Raw genomic sequence first — 18,830 nt, 5'->3', positions numbered from 1 at the left:
ACAACAAGAATTCACTCGCCTCACATAAGGGGTGAACTTTTCATGTACACTCGAGAATTTAGGAGACTAAAGATATTTGTGCCTTCCCTAGTAGATATTGATAAAAAAAAAATGACGGAAAAATTCATCATGGGTCTAGACTTGGAATTAGACTTGGAGATCAGTTGAATAGTGGAAGCTATAGACGTGAAGTCTTATGAGGAGCCATTGAGAACAGTCAAGGTCATAGAGAAGCATAAAGATGAGGTGTGCTGAGAGCCGACAATTATAGTTTGGGGCAAGCGACCATATGAATTGAGGCATTCAGTTCGTCGGCCACCAGCACATAGACCTCGCTATGAAAACTATAACGACCCTAAATTTTCTACTTAATTTAAGGTCGCTACTGTATACATACCATAAACATTGAATGCGGAAGACTTCATTTAAATTCCATAAAACATAACCTTAAAAACACAGCCATGGACTTACGTGTTTCGAAAACATCTTTAAAACGACACAACAAAAGACCCGAAATAAAATAAATAAGCGTTTAAGTTTAAAACATCCTATTCTATCGTAAGTCTAAGAAAATAAATACCACTATTCTATGCATGTGCCATGATCTCGAGTTGCGATGCCGTCGTCAGCCGTACAGGAATGCCTTGCCTTAACCTGAAAAATGTAGTAGCACATGGCCTGAGTATTTAAAGAAATACTCAGTAAGTGACCCCACTATTGGGGTTAAATGCAACAATCACATGCAATGAAATGATGGGACCTATCTTTCATTTCGTTTCGTTTCATTTCATTTCGTTTCGTTTCGTATCATTTCGTTTCGTTTCGTTTCATTTCGTTTTCCCTACGGTGTAATCCTAACAGGTAATCGTGGACGTGTACCATATACTCTACACGCAGCCATACGTGCGAGTATGGGCTCACCAGCTAGTTAGCACACCGCTGGGCCACTGTCCCTAGCCGGTGGACATGCTCTGGGGGCCCACCGGGACGCGTTAAAACTAAAACCGTCACGGCAGCACTATACAGGGCATAACGATCGTTGTCCTGCCATTTGGATGTACGCGTCCGTACCCTCGTGATGGGATAGGGGTATCCCCCCAAATGCATGATCACACAATATGCATGAGGTCTCACTAGTCCTACAGTCATCATTTAATGAACATAACTCCGTATCACGTTTTCATGCTTACATGTCATTCTCATTCTCATTTCGTTACATATCATACATATTCCTAGCGGGGTTATGTATCATGTAATTTACTGTATTTCATGTCATACAATTCATTCAGTTACATTTCAATACCCATACAACAAGCCATAATCGTACAAGGGCCACACATCGTCACATGCACTCATATCACATCAACTAAGCAGCATAAATAACATACATTCACGTTCACATGATTTCGTACTTAAGCACAATAATCTAGCATACAATGTATCATATCATAACCAAGTCATAACGTAAACACTTCATAGTCATATCGTTCTCTAACTTACCATAGCCTTAACGTTCTTATACCTATCACAGACATATCATTACGTGACGTACCTTAGTCTATCAATCTATCACAAACCTATCCCTTTTTACCCATAACCTAACCGTATTCTTTCATCAATCTCTCCTATCCATAGCACTCGCGTATGTAACCTAACTCTAACGTTTCATGAACGTATCTTACTCCTATTGTTACATTTCGTTTTGTGCATCCTTCTCGTACCCTATCTCAAACCTATCCTTGAGCACATCGTACCATGATTATTATCATACAAACCACATATTATAACATAACATAACATATAGGAAGCATATCAATCCACAGACAATTCACACATATCAATATATATGACACGTGCAGAACCAAAGGGCACGTGTCAACATCAAATATAACCACGCCGATAGTAAGGTCACTTACCTGGTTAGCTTAAGTCGTTGTCACGAATATATCCTTAATGAAAGTTCGATTCCGTCGTTATCCTTTGAACTCCAAGTCAACACAGAAATCTCAAATCTCTCTCCCATGTAAATCTTGATCATCTCTGCAAACCCATCTCCTATAAATTTGCCGCACGTTTTCAAATCTGACATTTTTCATTTCTGTTTCATTTTTGGAGGAAGTATCAGGTGGTTGAGAAGAGATTGTTGGGGAGGGTGACTAGGAGAGATGAAGGAATAATTATTTTTATTTACTTATTTATTAATTTATGATTATTATTATTATTATTATTTTACATAATAATAATTTTTATTTATTTATTTATTTATTATTATTGTTATTATTTTTTTTTTTTTGCTGTAACATTATATCCCTCTAAAAAAACTTTCGTCCTCGAAAGTGTTTTAATCTTGGAATAACTCAGGTCCTTATTCTAAGAGTTCTTTGTTAAGTCTTCAAGTACCACTAAGCAAAAATTCTTAACAAGTATACCTTAATTCGTATGAGACATAACATTTATTTGCATGCATAAAACTTTCATAAGCCTATAACTTTGTATTCATAAAATCTTTGAATCCCTTATAAGGTGTCTTGTCAGATAGTTAGGTATTTTAAATCTTAATTCATACTTCAAAAGGGTCTTTTGGTCATTTACCCCCAAATCTTGGTTTAATTCTTCAGCATATTCCAATGGTCTTGTAACTTTGTGTAATCCCTTTACACCATGATATAAGGCTCCTCATCAAATTTCATGTCATTTAGAGGTCACTTTGGTCATAAACTAGTGGTACGTAATTATAGGGGCATTTTAGTCATTTTACACCTACACTTGGTTTAGCCCGTTATCATAACCTAATGGTCACCAAATTTCGTACATAGCCTTATCATGTCATATTGGGTCTTCTTCTAAAATTCCATGGACAACATAATTCATCTAAGGTTTGTGGCTCTGGCACTTCATTGAAATAAACGTTCATGTATACAATAAGGTTGGAAAACTTACATAGTTCCTCACTTTTTTTTTATTTTTTTTATTTTTTATTTACTATGATTCCATCTACTAGATCAATAGTTTTACTAGTTTCTGCTTTACATTGTTCTCCAAATCCAATTTTCTACACTTAGCTAAAGGTTCACTAATTGACCTGTTTGTTCATGCGTTCTCAAAATCTCATTTTTAAATATCCAAAATGGCATTTTCTTTTGATCCAAATTTTTTTTTTCTCTCTCCCTATCATTAAAGAAATACAAAGAAAAATTCCGGGTTAGAAACATTCTCGAGAATTTCTCTTAAGATTTGAACCCATAGCTAATGGTAGAACTAGGATAGATATTTTCTGTTTCCTACTCACACGCGCTCATATCTTTGCTTCTCGATTTATCTCTAATTTTAATCTTCCTCCCCAATAAGATATTACGGTGCTAGTGTAGACCGAAATTTCGTTACAGTCCAATACTGACCGGTAATAGATACCGGGGCTTTGCAATATTTGACTGATCACAATTCTGTATAGTCCATTTACTATAAGAGTTCCCTAGGAATTCATTAGAGGAAAGTTTCCAATTAAAATTGTTTGTTCTCTATATTTTTAATAATTAAAAAGAAAGAAAGAATTGTTTTCCTTTCCTCATTATTGTTGGTGTCCACTTGATTTGGTTCATCATTAATGTCTCATCTTTGTAGATGAATTCCATATACAAATTTGCCTATTTTCCCATACAAAATCAAGAAATTGGTAATACTTTTCTCTCTTGGCTACCTACCCCAATTCTAGTAAATTTTTGGAGTCAAAATCATGACATGAAACTAGTTAAGAACTCCACCCTGTTCCAATGCAAATAGAATGCACTAGTAAATCACATGGATCTAGGAACGACTTCCTGTATTTGATTTGTGGTCAAGCTAGAGTTTGAGGATTTGGTAACTTTCATAGGAAACATTGTCAAATAGGCTTTTCTCTTGGTATACCTTATCTACTACAGTCCAAAACTAATGTTCCTATAACTATAATGGAAAGACATCACAACCCTTTCAATGCCTTTGTAATACCAAGAATGGGCTTAACAAAATTCTCTTATAAAAATTGGTATTGTATAAGCATGGTGGATATCCTCAGATGCCATAAAACTTGGGATACTTGAAAATCAAACTTAAAATGATAGTCTTGAAACTTTAGCTATGGTAATACCTTTTAACCAGGTTGGAAAAATTGTTTGGTAATTTTCTACAACAATTTGTTTATGTTGAGCTTCCTGAGTGCATTCGTGTACCCTAAGGAGGATTACCACAAAACTTCTAGTTGATTTAGAGACAATGTCCCACTCTAATCCTCTTGTATCCCCCACCCAAGTTCATCTTAAATCATGGTTTCTTAAATTTAAGGTATATTGACAATCTCATATCTCCTACTGTAGCCCCCTCTCCATATATCTCTAAAATTTTGACCATGATCGTAATGTCTAGTCCAAACTGTGGCTCGATACTTTTAAATCACCTCACAACTTCCGTAATTGGGTGTATTATTATTATTTATTTATTTATTTTTAATTTGCAACTCGTATTAAGGCTGAAAAGTTTTTTTTACATCTGAGTACTTCCAAAGCTCAGCTTCCATTGCACGTATTGTTTGTAAGTACCCCAACGAGGGTAGACTTAATAGCTAAGGATAGTGTAAAAGATTACCAAGTAACTATAGCTTGACGAAACTTAAGCGTAGATCTTATAGTTGCTAGCATGATTGACTTCGATGTAAACTAGGGATGCTTTAGTTAGCTGAAAACCATGCTTGTATAGACTATCATAAAAAGAAAGTAATATTTTCACCCTTATCTGGACCAAGTTTTATGTTCAAGGGGTACGTGCACTAGGACTACCCAAAAGGTAGCCTCGATGATTAAAGCCAAGAGATTAATCCAACAATGGGGTTGGACTCGTTGACTTTAGTCAAATTTGTGAGAACTGCCAAGTCTTCCTGATACAACTTTCTAGCCTTCGATGCTGTGATGACTCTATTGACACCACTATATGTATCCCCTTTGCATTCAAAGATCTCTCCTACCAGGGGCCTAAAAATTACCTTTCTAGCTTTGCAATCGATGAGGGCACGATTCTCTCCCAACCAATCCATTTCTAAGATCACATCGAAGTTTTGCATGCACAGGACAATCAAGAATGCTTAAAGGTTTCGCCCTGTAATTGTCACACTACCAACCGTAACTCTGTGGATGACGGTCGAGTACTTTTCTGCTAGTGTAGATACAGTAAGGGTGCACTCTAGGGGTTCAAGTTCTAGATTTGCAAACTCCACAAACCCAGGTCTTGCTTGCAACAACCAAAGGAACCTCTAGTCTCAGCTAAACATTCACCCTCATGATAATTCTTGCATCGAAGGTATTCAGGTCTGTTCTACTTTGGGGTCCTACCCCGATGCTCAAATCGCCCCCAGAGTCTATAAGATGTGAAAGAATGTCTGCTCGACCTTCTTCAATGGCCAAAGGAATTATAAGTGGTCATTAGTGGGCTGGTCTGCATTACCATCTGTCTTTGCTGTCCATCAGGGTTGCAGTTCTCAAGGCTTCAGCATAATCAGAGGATACCTGTGCTAGTACCAAACTTTTAATTTCTATCTGAAGACTTGCGACCGAGCAATCCATCTTCATCTTCTCATTGCTAACATACTTAGGGCAGTACCTCACCAGCCTATTTAATTTGGTGTCAAATTCCTCAACAGAGTTATCCCCTGTTTGAGCTCTAGGAATGCTGTCTGACACTTAATTCGGGCGGCCATTGCGTAATACTTATGCAGATAACAATCCTTAAACTATTTGTAGGAATGGTAAGTTACCTCCGGAGCAATCGTTCTCTGGGCACCTTTTCACCCTTTAACATGTAAGTCCCACAGTGGATCTAATCTTCTGGTGGACAAGTCATATACAGAAAGGTTGTCTCTACAGCCTCCAACACAATCTCAGCTGCTATAGGGTCCACCTTGCCTCAAAGGAAGATGATTTTTACGGCCGAAAATCCCTAAAATATCGAGACTACATAGTCATTGCCGCTAAATCTCTCGTCCCCTAGACTGTAGCCTTAATTACCACCAGTATCTGCATCAACTGAGTCATCTGTGCCTTGCTTTCCATAGAGGTGTTTATAAATGTCTGTAGCGCAATCAATGTAAACACCACTGTCGACTAGGCAAGCATATCCTCAGGAACCAATACTGTCATTGGTGGAGCCTCTCTAGGTGCTGGGCCCTGGGGAATAATGTTTGGAACAACCCAGGGCACGACCCTCCTCTGAACTCTTCTAGGTGAAGGTGCTTGTGGCGATGCTTGATACTCATCTGGGTTAAACTCTCTTGTTTCCCTAGGGGTGGGTTCTGCTCCACCACTGAAATGGGAATAGATGGGTAAAAAACCTCTCCCTTAAACACCATTATCTGTTATCAAATAGGGAGTAAGTGTAAGGATTCAGATTTTATGTTTTTAGATTTTATGTTTGAGATTTTATTTTTGCTCCAAAAAATGAAAAGATATTATGTTATGCATTAATTCTTGTCGGAAAAGATGCCTGATTTCCACAAGAAAGTTATTAACTTAATGGAAATGTTATGAGACCATTTATATTCCTATGTGCAACCCTTCCCTTTCCTTGAAAGTTATTTTTGTTTCCAAACTCACTTTTTGTGTCTGAGTGTGTATGAGAGAACGGGAATCGAGAGTGTTCAAAAAGAAATCATATGGGTTAATTTATGAGTTTTTTGGGGAGTTCTCAGAATTGGTGGGGTTGCTAATCCGGAGGGAGAGTCGAGTGGAAGTAAGCATCAATGTAGGGATCGCTGCATCGAAGAAGGCAGACCGTCGGAATCGAAGAAAAGGATGCTACGTGACCGTCGTAGGAAACGAAGAAGACTGTGTCATTGGAGTCGATGGTGGATCTTTGATTAGGGTTTTTGAGGTCTTCTGGGTAAGGAAGATGAAGGAATTGGATCGGGTTACTTCAGTCCCTAACCCACCCCACAGATGAACACGGGCCGCGCTCGTTTAGGCCCAATACAAACCCAATAAACTTGTGCATTCGGCTTCGCACGCGTACTCTGTGGCAGTTCGGCTCGCACTGGTCAAGCGTGTTAGGATCGCACAACAATGCACACACTCGATCTAGATGAACACAAAGAATAGGATAGAGAAAATACAAGGAGAACTCTGGCTAAAGGATTTATTGATGACTTCAAGTATGTACAGTAAGAGAGAATACAGAGAATATAGAAAGTACATTTTCAAAGCTCTACCGGACCGGATATATATATGGTTTAGTTAAATGTATATAGCTTTAACAAATTTAACAATCTACTATATATAGCTATTTACCATATATAGCTTTACCGGATATAGCTTTACCAAATATAGCTTTACCGGATATAACCGTTGACCAAGCTGTAAATATGAGAGCAGGCTCCATAACCTAACAATTCTCCCACCTGGAGACTGATCCAGTCAACCAAGAATTTCATTCTCAAACGATCATGAATATCTTCACTGCACCATACCTATTGAGGTTTTGCACAACCTCAATATTCCAACATCAACACATTTTGTCAACATGTTTGCTGGATACTTTGCACCCTCTATCTTCTCAAAACACATCACCATCTTCCACTAACCTGCAAGTGAAATGGTATCGCCTTCCGTGTTTTATCTTTAAATGATAGACCGGGTTCCTCACCAACTATATGACACTCTAACTATCTCTATAAAGAATCTTTTCGTGCTGCTTCTTGCCCAATTCTTCCAGATAGTCAATCATCCATATCGTCTTCTTTCCAGCTTTAGCTATTGCCACGTACTCAGCCTCAGTACAATGCATTTTTGAAGCTTAGACATCCCATCATCCATGGCTTGCTCCCACTTGGTTGTATCCTCCAACTGTAGGGCCTCCTCAAAGGGTTGTGGTTCTCTTTCATCAGCAACAGATAGTGTAATGAAGGTACATACATATCTGGTACTCTGATAGTACTGGATGATCTTCTCAACACCAGTTCAGGTGTCACTTGCTCCACTGCTGATTCCTCTATATTAGTCTTAGGAGTTTCATGAGTATCTACTATAACATCACTAGGTGAGTTTTCTTGCAACTAAAGCTTAACTCCCACTTGCTTCGTGGTCTTGGAACCTTGCTCCACATCTGGTTTCTCAGCATAGTCTCAGGAGTTTCATGAGTATTTGCTACAACATCACTAAGTGAGTTTTCCTGCAACTTAAGCTCAACTCCCACTTGCTTCGTTGTCGTCGAACCTTGCTCCACATCTGGATCCATCGAACTTCTCAATTCTAATCTTTGAACTTTTCATCTTCATAGATCGTGGTGACTTCCGCCAAGCTCTAATACCAGTCGTTAGGATCGCACAACAATGCAAACACTCCATCTAGATGAACACAAAGAATAGGATAGAGAAAATGCAAGGAGAACTCTGGCTAATGGATTTATTGATGACTTCAAGTATGTACAGTAAGAGAGAATACAGAGAATATAGAAAGTACATTTTCAAAGCTCTACCGGACCGGATATATATATGGTTTAGTTAAATGTATATAGCTTTAACAAATTTAACAATCTACTATATATAGCTATTTAACATATATAGCTTTATCGAATATAGCTTTACCGAATATAGCTTTACTGGATATAGCTTTTCCGAATATAGCTTTACCGAATATAACCGTTGACCAAGCTATAAATAGGAGAGCAGACTCCATAACCTAACAAAGTGGCTCGGCTCCAATTTTCTCGACTCGGTTGCAATAGCTCGACGGCTCAGCGGCTCGGCTTAGCGGCTCGATACCCATAATATATCGATTTGTAGGTTTTTGGTTATTATAGGACGTAATTAACCATTGGAATTAGTTTGTTGTAAGTGACTTCGGCCAAGGCTATCAAGAGCCCGCTGTTAATACGGTTAATTCCAACGGTTAACACGATCTTAGAATAGCAACCATCATATTACTATTCATCTGGAATAGTCATTCCCTCTCTTACCAACATTAATCTCACTTAAATAACATAAAAAGGTGCCGTTTGGCTGGAAAGTACTGCCTCGTCAATAGTCATTGTTGCAGCATGGGTTGTCCATTATAACGTTTCATCTGATCGATCTACCTTGTCGGTTTGGGTTTGTTGGAGTGTCCATCGTAGAATTATAATAATATAATGATTGTTTCCTTGCCTCATAGCCCCCTTTTCTTTATCTTTATAAAGGAGTCCAACTATAGGGTGTAGGGTGAAATCCGCTCATGAATTTATCGGTAAAGCAATTCCATTTCCTTAACTTAACCTCTACTCCTTCCCTTCGCTCCTTAACCGATAGGGGATAGGGAGAGGATTGATGAATTTAGTTTTACCGAGTGAAAGAGTGTCTGATTCTTCGGGAGAAGAATAAGAGGAGAACGGAGCGAAGCCAAGGGGAACGAGCCGCATTCTCTTCCATCGTTTCTTGAAAGTGGTGAGTTAGGTTTACTTGGAGCTCCCCCTTTTGATTTGATTGAGTTATTAATCCCCTATTATTTCTATGATATAAGGGATACCGGAAAAATTAATAACATAAAGTAGGTCCGTACCATCGTAGAAGAATGAGTATTCTCCGATGCATGAACACACAATGAGCATGGACGCGTGTTTTCTGGTGATCGAGTTTTTTAAGTGTGACCAATATAGAATCTATTTGTGTTCCATTTTCCACAATGGTGTATAACTTTCAAATTTAGTTCTTTTTTTTTTTTTTTTTGCTTGAAATTTTCCTAAAAAATCTAGACTTTGACATTCACCTTGAACACAATATTTTATTTTTCGGTGCCAACTTTAATATTTTATTCATATGTATTCATTTTTATATTAAAAGTTTCCATATATTTAAGAATAGACACTTTAATATTTTATAAAGATGTATTCATTTTTATATTAAAAGTTTCCATATATTTAAGAATAGACACTTTGTTACAGTAGTATTACAGCAAGCACAAACATTGTGTAGAAATGACCAGATTTAATGTGAACGAAGGCGAAGTAGATGGATTTGTCTAAGAACTCCATGGATAAACAAACTCGAATACCTTTGTTTGACTATTATATAAAGAAAAATCCTTCTCATTTACACCCCAAATGCAATGCCTGTTGTTGCATCGATCTTGAAGGCAAGTTTCATTCTCTAGCCAAAAAACCTGGAATGAAAGCTTTCTGTAATTGCTGCTAAATTTACACCAATACAATGTTGTCTGGGACATGTTCTCTTCCAATTCCAAATTGTATTCCTGTTTGAACCCAAGAATATGGTGCCCTAAATCAGAAAGTTATGTCAGATGGCCACAAATTCAATTGGAAAAATGAAAGAAATTAGAAAATTAGAACCGTAAGAGATTATACAATTACATAGTCAAATGTTCAATTAAATAAAAATTTCTAAATACAAATTTGTTTGTAATTCAACTAGCGGTGAGACCATATATGCATGGATGAATAGGTCAAGTAGAATTCAAACTCTCCATCCCACACATTTATTAGCAACAAAATAAATAAATAAATAAAAATTAACCCAAACTAGATAAAATAATAATAATAATATTAATAATTATGACTATAATTTTTCAATAATATAATTATTTATCTTCTGCTTAAACTTGTATTTTTTTTTTTTTTTTTCATAAATTGAAATAGAAAATGAACATGGTCTAGAATTTTCTTTACCTTGAATATTATACTTTCAAACTTTCAAATGTGTGGAGTTATGAAATTCCACCCAACCATTAAATAAAAAAAAAAAACTATTAAATCCATAAATTTAGATATACATAACATAATATGGTCTCGTTGAATAACTTGTCATGGTACAACACCCTTATTTATCTAAGTCGTCATTTTTCGATCTGCAATGGATCAGTAAAGGTATGTCTTGATTATTAAGAATCGTCACTTTCCAATGTGATTCTGGATATTGACTCGCAAAACAAGTGAAAACATTAGAAATTGATGCAAAAGTAAACAACAAAAGCATATAGAGATTATTCATGGCCTTCATTTTTAAACTGACTTAGAATTTGTTTGGGTTTCTTTTGGATCCTTTTGAACTATAGGTATTTAGGTTACACTTTTTTCTCTCCCAACGGCCAATAGCATACTTCTCCTAACAACTTCTAAAGAAAGGAAAAGGTTATGGTTTGGTTTAAGAACTCTGAGGTAGGAGGTGAGGTTGAATACTTTGTTTGATTATTATATAAAGAAAAACTCTTCTCACCAACCGGTGAAATGGAGTGCCATTCTTGAAGTCAAACTACATAAGCCAAAACACCTAAGCATGTCAAAGATTGTTATTAAAGTTGTACCAAAAAATGTGATCTCCAACATTCTCCTTTAAATTCCAACTGTATTGGTATGGTTACAAATAAAAAGAAAGAAAAATCTAGTCACTCAATCCTTGCACGTCTACCCACACACCCTCTCCAACGCCAAGGAATAGAGAAGATGAACGGTCATTATAGTTTTTCGATGAACATAATCGACAGAGGCAACTGAAACCCTACCTCTCGTTTTAAAATCGCCTTCAATCTCCCCTTGTTATACAAAAGATATCTCCATGAGTTGGAGAAGGAAGCAAAGAGAAAAAAATCGACGTAAAGAGATCATATTCATGGGAGAAAATTTTCAGCGAGCGTCGGGTGTTTTGGAACACCGAAACGAAATACAATGGTAGTCACATCTATTGCTTCTTGAAGTCGTGGGAGAGGGAGGAAAGACAAGAAAGAGGAAGAAGGATCAAAAGTGAACGACCATCAGCTCTTTAGATGAGAGAAAAGTTTAAGAAAACTCACATACACTAATTTGGTGAATTTTGGTAAACTATGATTACAATTGGTTGCTTGAGCTTGAATTATGACATACCCAAGCTTTGGCCAGTAGCAACCTACAAAGCCCCAAAGCCCACTTGTAATGCTTGGCCCACCTACAACATCGATCGCTCCGCCAACTGTAACTATTCAGCCGAGTCGAACCTAGTACCAACCATAACCTGCGCACAAAAGGAACCAGCTAGAAAATGCAATTACATTTTTGAAAACACGTCCTGGTGTTACGTGGTCAACAAATAATACTGAAAAATGCAAATAAAACAAATAAGAAATAATTTAAAACATTTAAAATGGGAGACAACCCATTCTAACCTAAATCTAGACAATTAAATATGCTTCTTATGCACAACCTATTCTAACCTAAATCTAGAAAATAAAATATATCTTATGCTCTTATGCACGTGCCATGATCTCTACTCGCGATGTCATCGTCATCTGTAAAGGGACCCATCTCTATTTCATACTATGGGTGGCCTCTAGTCGGGATTAACTACGAATGTGTAGTACATCCATATATACGACCCACACATGTCAGTGTGAATCTCCGGGCAGTTCACACCCCCTTAGACCCATTATTGTCTAACTACGGATGTGTAGTACAATCCTATATACGATCCACACATGTGAGTGTGAATCTCTAGGAAGTTCACCCCCCCCCCTAGGCCCATCATTGTCCAACTACGGATGTGTAGTACATCCCTATATACGACCCACACATGCGAATGTGAACACATGCGAATGTGAACACATGCGAATGTGAATCTCCAGGCAGTTCACACCCCCTAGACCCATCATTGTCGAGCTAGTTGTGCGTAACGATGTTCTGAGGTCAACAGACCCCAGGGTATAATGCTCAACATGATCACCGTCATCATCATACTATGTTTGTCCACACTCATCATCATAAAGGAGAAGTATCCCGATATTTGTCCCTCTAGTTTTCATCTTAAACATCTTTCTTACGCAACCCAAGTTTCATCACTATATTACATTTAGTAATACATGCTCATTAAATATTTATGTTAATATCGTTACTCATGCTCTTAGGGTTGTATCCTAAGTCGATCTCTCGACATGATGCAACATGGCATTCATCATCATAAAACATGCTTAATATGGAAAACATCATGATACTAAGGTTAACGTCATGCAAAACATCACAGTCATCATAATTCCATTAAATTCATCAAGCACATCAAGTATGTCATACATCAACATATAACGCACATACATCATCATACATTATTACATAATTTGAGTACGGCATCATACGTCACAACTAATACGTCATACATCATCTAATTCACATACTTCACCATACGTCATCATACATCGTCATACATCATGAAATATTTCTAGCTTATCCTATAGTAAGGCCAATTAATTGGTTGGTCTTAGCCAACATTCTCCCTTATTATTATACGTTAGCACTCGTTCCTCGAGAGCTTTTCCAAATGTCATTACGGTTCATTTTCAATTACACCGTTCGTCACCTTTCGTTAGTATTTAACAAATTAATAATAATCCAACTAACTATCATTAATTCTTACGGGATGTGTCAATCATTAAATAAAGTTCTTACCGGATGGATAAAAAAGATATTATGTTATGTATTAATTTTTGGAAGGAAAGGTGCCTGATTTCCACAAGAAAGTTATTAACTTAATGGAAATGTTACGAGACCCTTTATATTCCTATGTGCAACCCTTCCCTTTCCTTTAAAATTATTCTTTATATTCCTATGTGCAACCCTTCCCTTTCCTTAAAGATTATTTTTGACTCACTTTTTGTGTCTGAGTGTGTGAGGTTTTTTGCGGGTTTTTTGGTGAGTTCTCGAAATCAGTGGGGTTGCTAATCCGGAGGGAAAGTCGAGTGGAAGTAAGCATTAATGTAGGGATCGCTGCGTCGAAGAAGGCAAATCGTCGAAATCGAAGAAAAGGACGCTACTTGACCGTCGTAGGAAACGGAGAAGACTGGGTCATTGGAGTCGACGGTGGATCTTTGATTAGGGTTTTCGAGGTCTTCCGGGTAAGGAAGACGAAGGAATCGGATCGGGTTACTTCGGTCGCTAACCCACCCCACAGACGAACACGGGCTGCGCTCGTTTAGGCCCAATACAAACCCAATAAACGTGTGCGTTTGTTGTTTTTCGATAATAGGCAAGTGAAATTCGGTGAGAGGAAATCGTTTGACGGGAAGTTCTCGGAAGAAAATAAAAAATGCGAAAAATAACAGAGAGAATTGCTGAAGACATCTGAACAGATTGACTTATTTAAATACCTATTTAAATATCTAGTTGTCAACTTCTCCCTCCCCAAGGTTATATATGCTAAGCCGTTGTTATCTCTCTCTTGCTTATATAACGTCTCTTTCAACAATCTCTCTTTCTCCTCGTTTTCTAAAACCTTCTTTTAAAACCGAGGCTAGAGGCTCGATCATACGTCGTCGCTTGGCCGTAGGCGACGCAATAACACTCGCTCCTCGACGAAGCCGTTGTTATCTCTCTCTTGCTATATAACGTCTCTTTCAAAAATCTCTCTTTCTCCTCGTTTTCTAAAACCGATATTATGTTATGCATTAATTCTTGGAAGGAAAGGTGCCTGGTTTCCACAAGAAAGTTATTAACTTAATGAAAATTTTACGAGACCCTTTATATTCCTATGTGCAACCCTTCCCTTTCCTTAAAAATTATTCTTTATATTCCTATGTGCAAACCTTCCCTTTCCTTAAAAATTATTTTTGACTCACTTTTGTGTCTGAGTGTGTCTGAGAGAACGGAATCGAGAGTGTTCAAACGGAAATCATGTGGGTTTTTTTGCAGGTTTTTTGGTGAGTTCTCGAAATCAGTGGGGTTGCTAATCCAGAGGGAAAGTCGAGTGGAAGTAAGCATTAATGTAGGGATCGTTGCGTCGAAGAAGGCAGATCGTCGGAATCGAAGAAAAGGACGCTACGTGACCGTCGTAGGAAACGGAGAAGACTGGGTCATTGGAGTCGACGGTGGATCTTTGATTAGGGTTTTCGAGGTCTTCCGGGTAAGGAAGACGAAGGAATCGGATCGGGTTACTTCGGTCGCTAACCCACCCCACAACGAATACGGGCTGCGCTCGTTTTGGCCCAATACAAACCCAATAAACGTGTGCGTTTGTTGTTTTTCGATAATAGGCAAGTGAAATTCGGTGAGAGGAAATTGGTTGACGAGAAGTTCTTGAAAGAAAATAAAAAATGAGAAAAATAACAGAGAGAGAATTGCTGAAGACTTCTGAACAGATTGACTTATTTAAATACCTATTTAAATATGTAGTTGTCAACTTCTCCCTACCCAAGGTTAGATATGCTAAGTCGTTGTTATCTCTCTCTTGCTTATATAACGTCTCTTTAAAAAATCTCTCTTTCTCCTCGTTTTCTAAAACCTTCTTTTAAAACCGAGGCTAGAAGCTCGATCATACGTCGTCGCTTGGCCGTAGGCGACGCAATAACACTCGCTCCTCGACGAACAGGATGGTGCTGTGCCCTTCGATCTTCTCCCTACCCAAGGTTATATATGCTAAGCCGTTGTTATCTCTCTCTTGCTTATATAACGTCTCTTTCAACAATCTCTCTTTCTCCTCGTTTTCTAAAACCTTCTTTTAAAACCGAGGCTAGAGGCTCGATCATACGTCGTCGCTTGGCCGTAGGCGACGCAATAACACTCGCTCCTCGACGAAGCCGTTGTTATCTCTCTTGCTATATAACGTCTCTTTCAAAAATCTCTCTTTCTCCTCGTTTTCTAAAACCGATATTATGTTATGCATTAATTCTTGGAAGGAAAGGTGCCTGGTTTCCACAAGAAAGTTATTAACTTAATGAAAATGTTACGAGACCCTTTATATACCTATGTGCAACCCTTCCCTTTCCTTTAAAATTATTCTTTATATTCCTATGTGCAACCTTCCCTTTCCTTAAAAGTTATTCTTTATATTCCTATGTGCAAACCTTCCCTTTCCTTAAAAATTATTTTTGACTCACTTTTTGTGTCTGAGTGTGTCTGAGAGAACGGAATTGAGAGTGTTCAAAAGGAAATCATGTGGGTTTTTTTGCGGGTTTTTTGGTGAGTTCTCGAAATCAGTGGGGTTGCTAATCTGGAGGGAAAGTCGAGTGGAAGTAAGCATTAATGTAGGGATCGCTGCGTCGAAGAAGGCAGATCGTCGGAATCGAAGAAAAGGACGCTATGTGACCGTCGTAGGAAACGGAGAAGACTGGGTCATTGGAGTCGACGGTGGATCTTTGATTAGGGTTTTCGAGGTCTTCTGGGTAAGGAAGACGAAGGAATCGGATTACTTCGGTCGCTAACCCACCCCACAGACGAACACGGGCTGCGCTCGTTTAGGCCCAATACAAACCCAATAAACGTGTGCGTTTGTTGTTTTTCGATAATAGGCAAGTGAAATTCGGTGAGAGGAAATCGTTTGACGGAAAGTTGTTGGAAGAAAATAAAAAATGCGAAAAATAACAGAGAGAGAATTGTTGAAGACTTGTGAGCAGATTGACTTATTTAAATACCTATTTAAATAATTAATTGTCAACTTCTCCCTACGCAAGGTTATATATGCTAAGTCGTCGTTATCTTTCTCTTGCTTATATAAGATCTCTTTCAAAAATCTCTCTTTCTCCTCGTTTTCTAAAACCTTCTTTTAAAACCGAGGCTAGATGCTCGATCATACATCGTCGCTTGGCCGTAGGCGACGCAATAACACTCCTCAACGAACAGGAGGTGTGAGCGAGCCTGCTCGGGATGGACCCCACAATGTGTGTATTTTCACGCTTTGCATTTTCTTCTACTCGAACCTAAATACCTATGCGTTGTTAGGTCAACGCTTTGACCACTTGAGCTATTCAACTTGACTATTGATAAGGTTGGCTCCTCCGCAATGATATACCACCGATGGCTTCAACCTGGCTCCGATACCACTTGTTGTTTTTTGATAATCGGCAAGTGAAATCGGGTGAAAGAAAATCGTTTGACGGGAAGTTGTTGGAAGAAAATAAAAATGCAAAAAATAACAGAGAGAGAATTGCTCAAGACTTTCGCTTAAAATGAGGTGATGAAATCTTCTGAACAAATTTACCTATTTAAATATCTAACTTATCCTAAAAATGGCTCGAGAGTGGCCAACTAAATCTGTGCCACTTTCGACGTGTTTGTCAAATGGTCAAACGAAGGTAGTCAATCAACTAATGAAAACGTGTAAATCTAAATAAGGAAAACTTCAGGTTTTACCTAACAGCATTCAGCTTCGCACGCGTACCCCGTGGCAGCTCGGCTCGCACTGGTCAAGCGGCTCGGCTACAATTTTCTCGACTCATTGGCAATAGCTCGACGGCTCGGTTGTCGGCTCTCGATACCCATAATATATCGATTTGTAGGTTTTTGGTCCTGCCAAAGCCATTTCCGCCCTTATTTTACCATATGAGGTCAGTATGCTTCCTAACCATCAAAGATAGGTTGTCTTGGGAGTTTATTTTGATAAATAGCATGAGATTTGGCTAGGGTATGTTATGAAAGGTTCATCAATTTTTATGTGGTTATTATAGGATGTAATTAAACGTTGGAATTAGTTTGTTGTGAGTGACTTCGACCAAGGCTGTCAAGAGCCCGCTATTAATACGGTTAATTCCAACGGTTAACACGGCCTTAGAATAGCAACCATCATATTACTATTCATCTGGAATAGTCATTCCCTCTCTTACCAACATTATTCTCACTTAAATAACATAAAAAGGTATCGTTTGGCTAGAGAGTATTGCCTCGTCGATAGTCATTGTACCAACATTAATCTCACTTAAATAACATAAAAAGGTGTTGTTTGGCTGGAGAGTACTGCCTTGTCGATAGTCATTGTTGCAGCATGGGTTGTCCATTATGATGTTTCATCTGATCGATCTACCTTGTCGGTTTGGGTTTGTTGGAGTGTCCATCGTAGAATTATAATAATATAATGATTCTTTCCTTGCCTCATAGTGTACGCATCCATACCATTGTAAAAGAAGGAGTATTCTCCGATGCATGAACACACAATGAGGCATGGATGCGTGTTTTCTGGCAATCGAGTTTTTTAAGTGTGACGGATATAGAATCTATTTGTGTTTCATTTTCCACATTGGTGTATAACTTTAAAATTTAGTTTTTTTTTTTTTTTTGTTGAAATTTTCCTAATAAATCTAGATTTTGACATTCACCTCGACCACAATATTTTATTCTTCAGGTAAAACTTTAATATTGATGTATTCATTTTTATATTAAAAATTTCCATATATTTAAGAATAGACACTTTGTACTTTAATATTTTATTAAGATGTACTCATTTTTATATTAAAAGCTTCCATATATTTAAGAATAGACACTTTGTTATAGTAGTATTACAGCAAGCACAAACATTAGGTAGAAATGACAAGATTTAATGTGAAGTAAGGCGAAGTAGATGGATTTGTCTAAGAACTCCATGGATAAACGAACTCGAATGTCTTTGTTTGACTATTATATAAAGAAAAACCCTTCTCATTTACACCCCAAATGTAGTGTCTGTTGTTGCATCGATCTTGGAGCCAAGTTTCGTTCTCTGGCCAAAAAACCTGGAACGAAAGCTTTCCGTAATTGCTGCTAAATTTACACCAATACAATGTTGTCTGGGACATGTTCTCTTCGAATTCCAAACTGTATTCCTGTTTGAACCCAAGAATATGGTGCCCTAAATTAGAAAGCTATGTCAGATGGGCACAAATTCAATTGAAAAAATGAAAGAAATTAGAACGGTAAGAGATTATACAATTACATAGTCAAATGTTCAATTAAATAAAAATTTCTAAATACAAATTTGTTTGTAATTCAACTATCCGTGAGACGATATATGCATGGATGAATAGGTCAAGTACAATTCAAACTCTCCATCCCACACATTTATTAACAACAAAATAAATAAATAAATAAAAATTAACCCCAAACTAGATAAAATAAGAATAATA

This window comes from Cucurbita pepo, chromosome 6 (assembly GCF_057944985.1).
Source record: "Cucurbita pepo subsp. pepo isolate OVF chromosome 6, ASM5794498v1, whole genome shotgun sequence".
Classification (NCBI taxonomy): domain Eukaryota; kingdom Viridiplantae; phylum Streptophyta; class Magnoliopsida; order Cucurbitales; family Cucurbitaceae; genus Cucurbita; species Cucurbita pepo.
The sequence above is the reverse complement of the archived record's forward strand: the minus strand, read 5'-3'. Positions refer to the sequence as shown.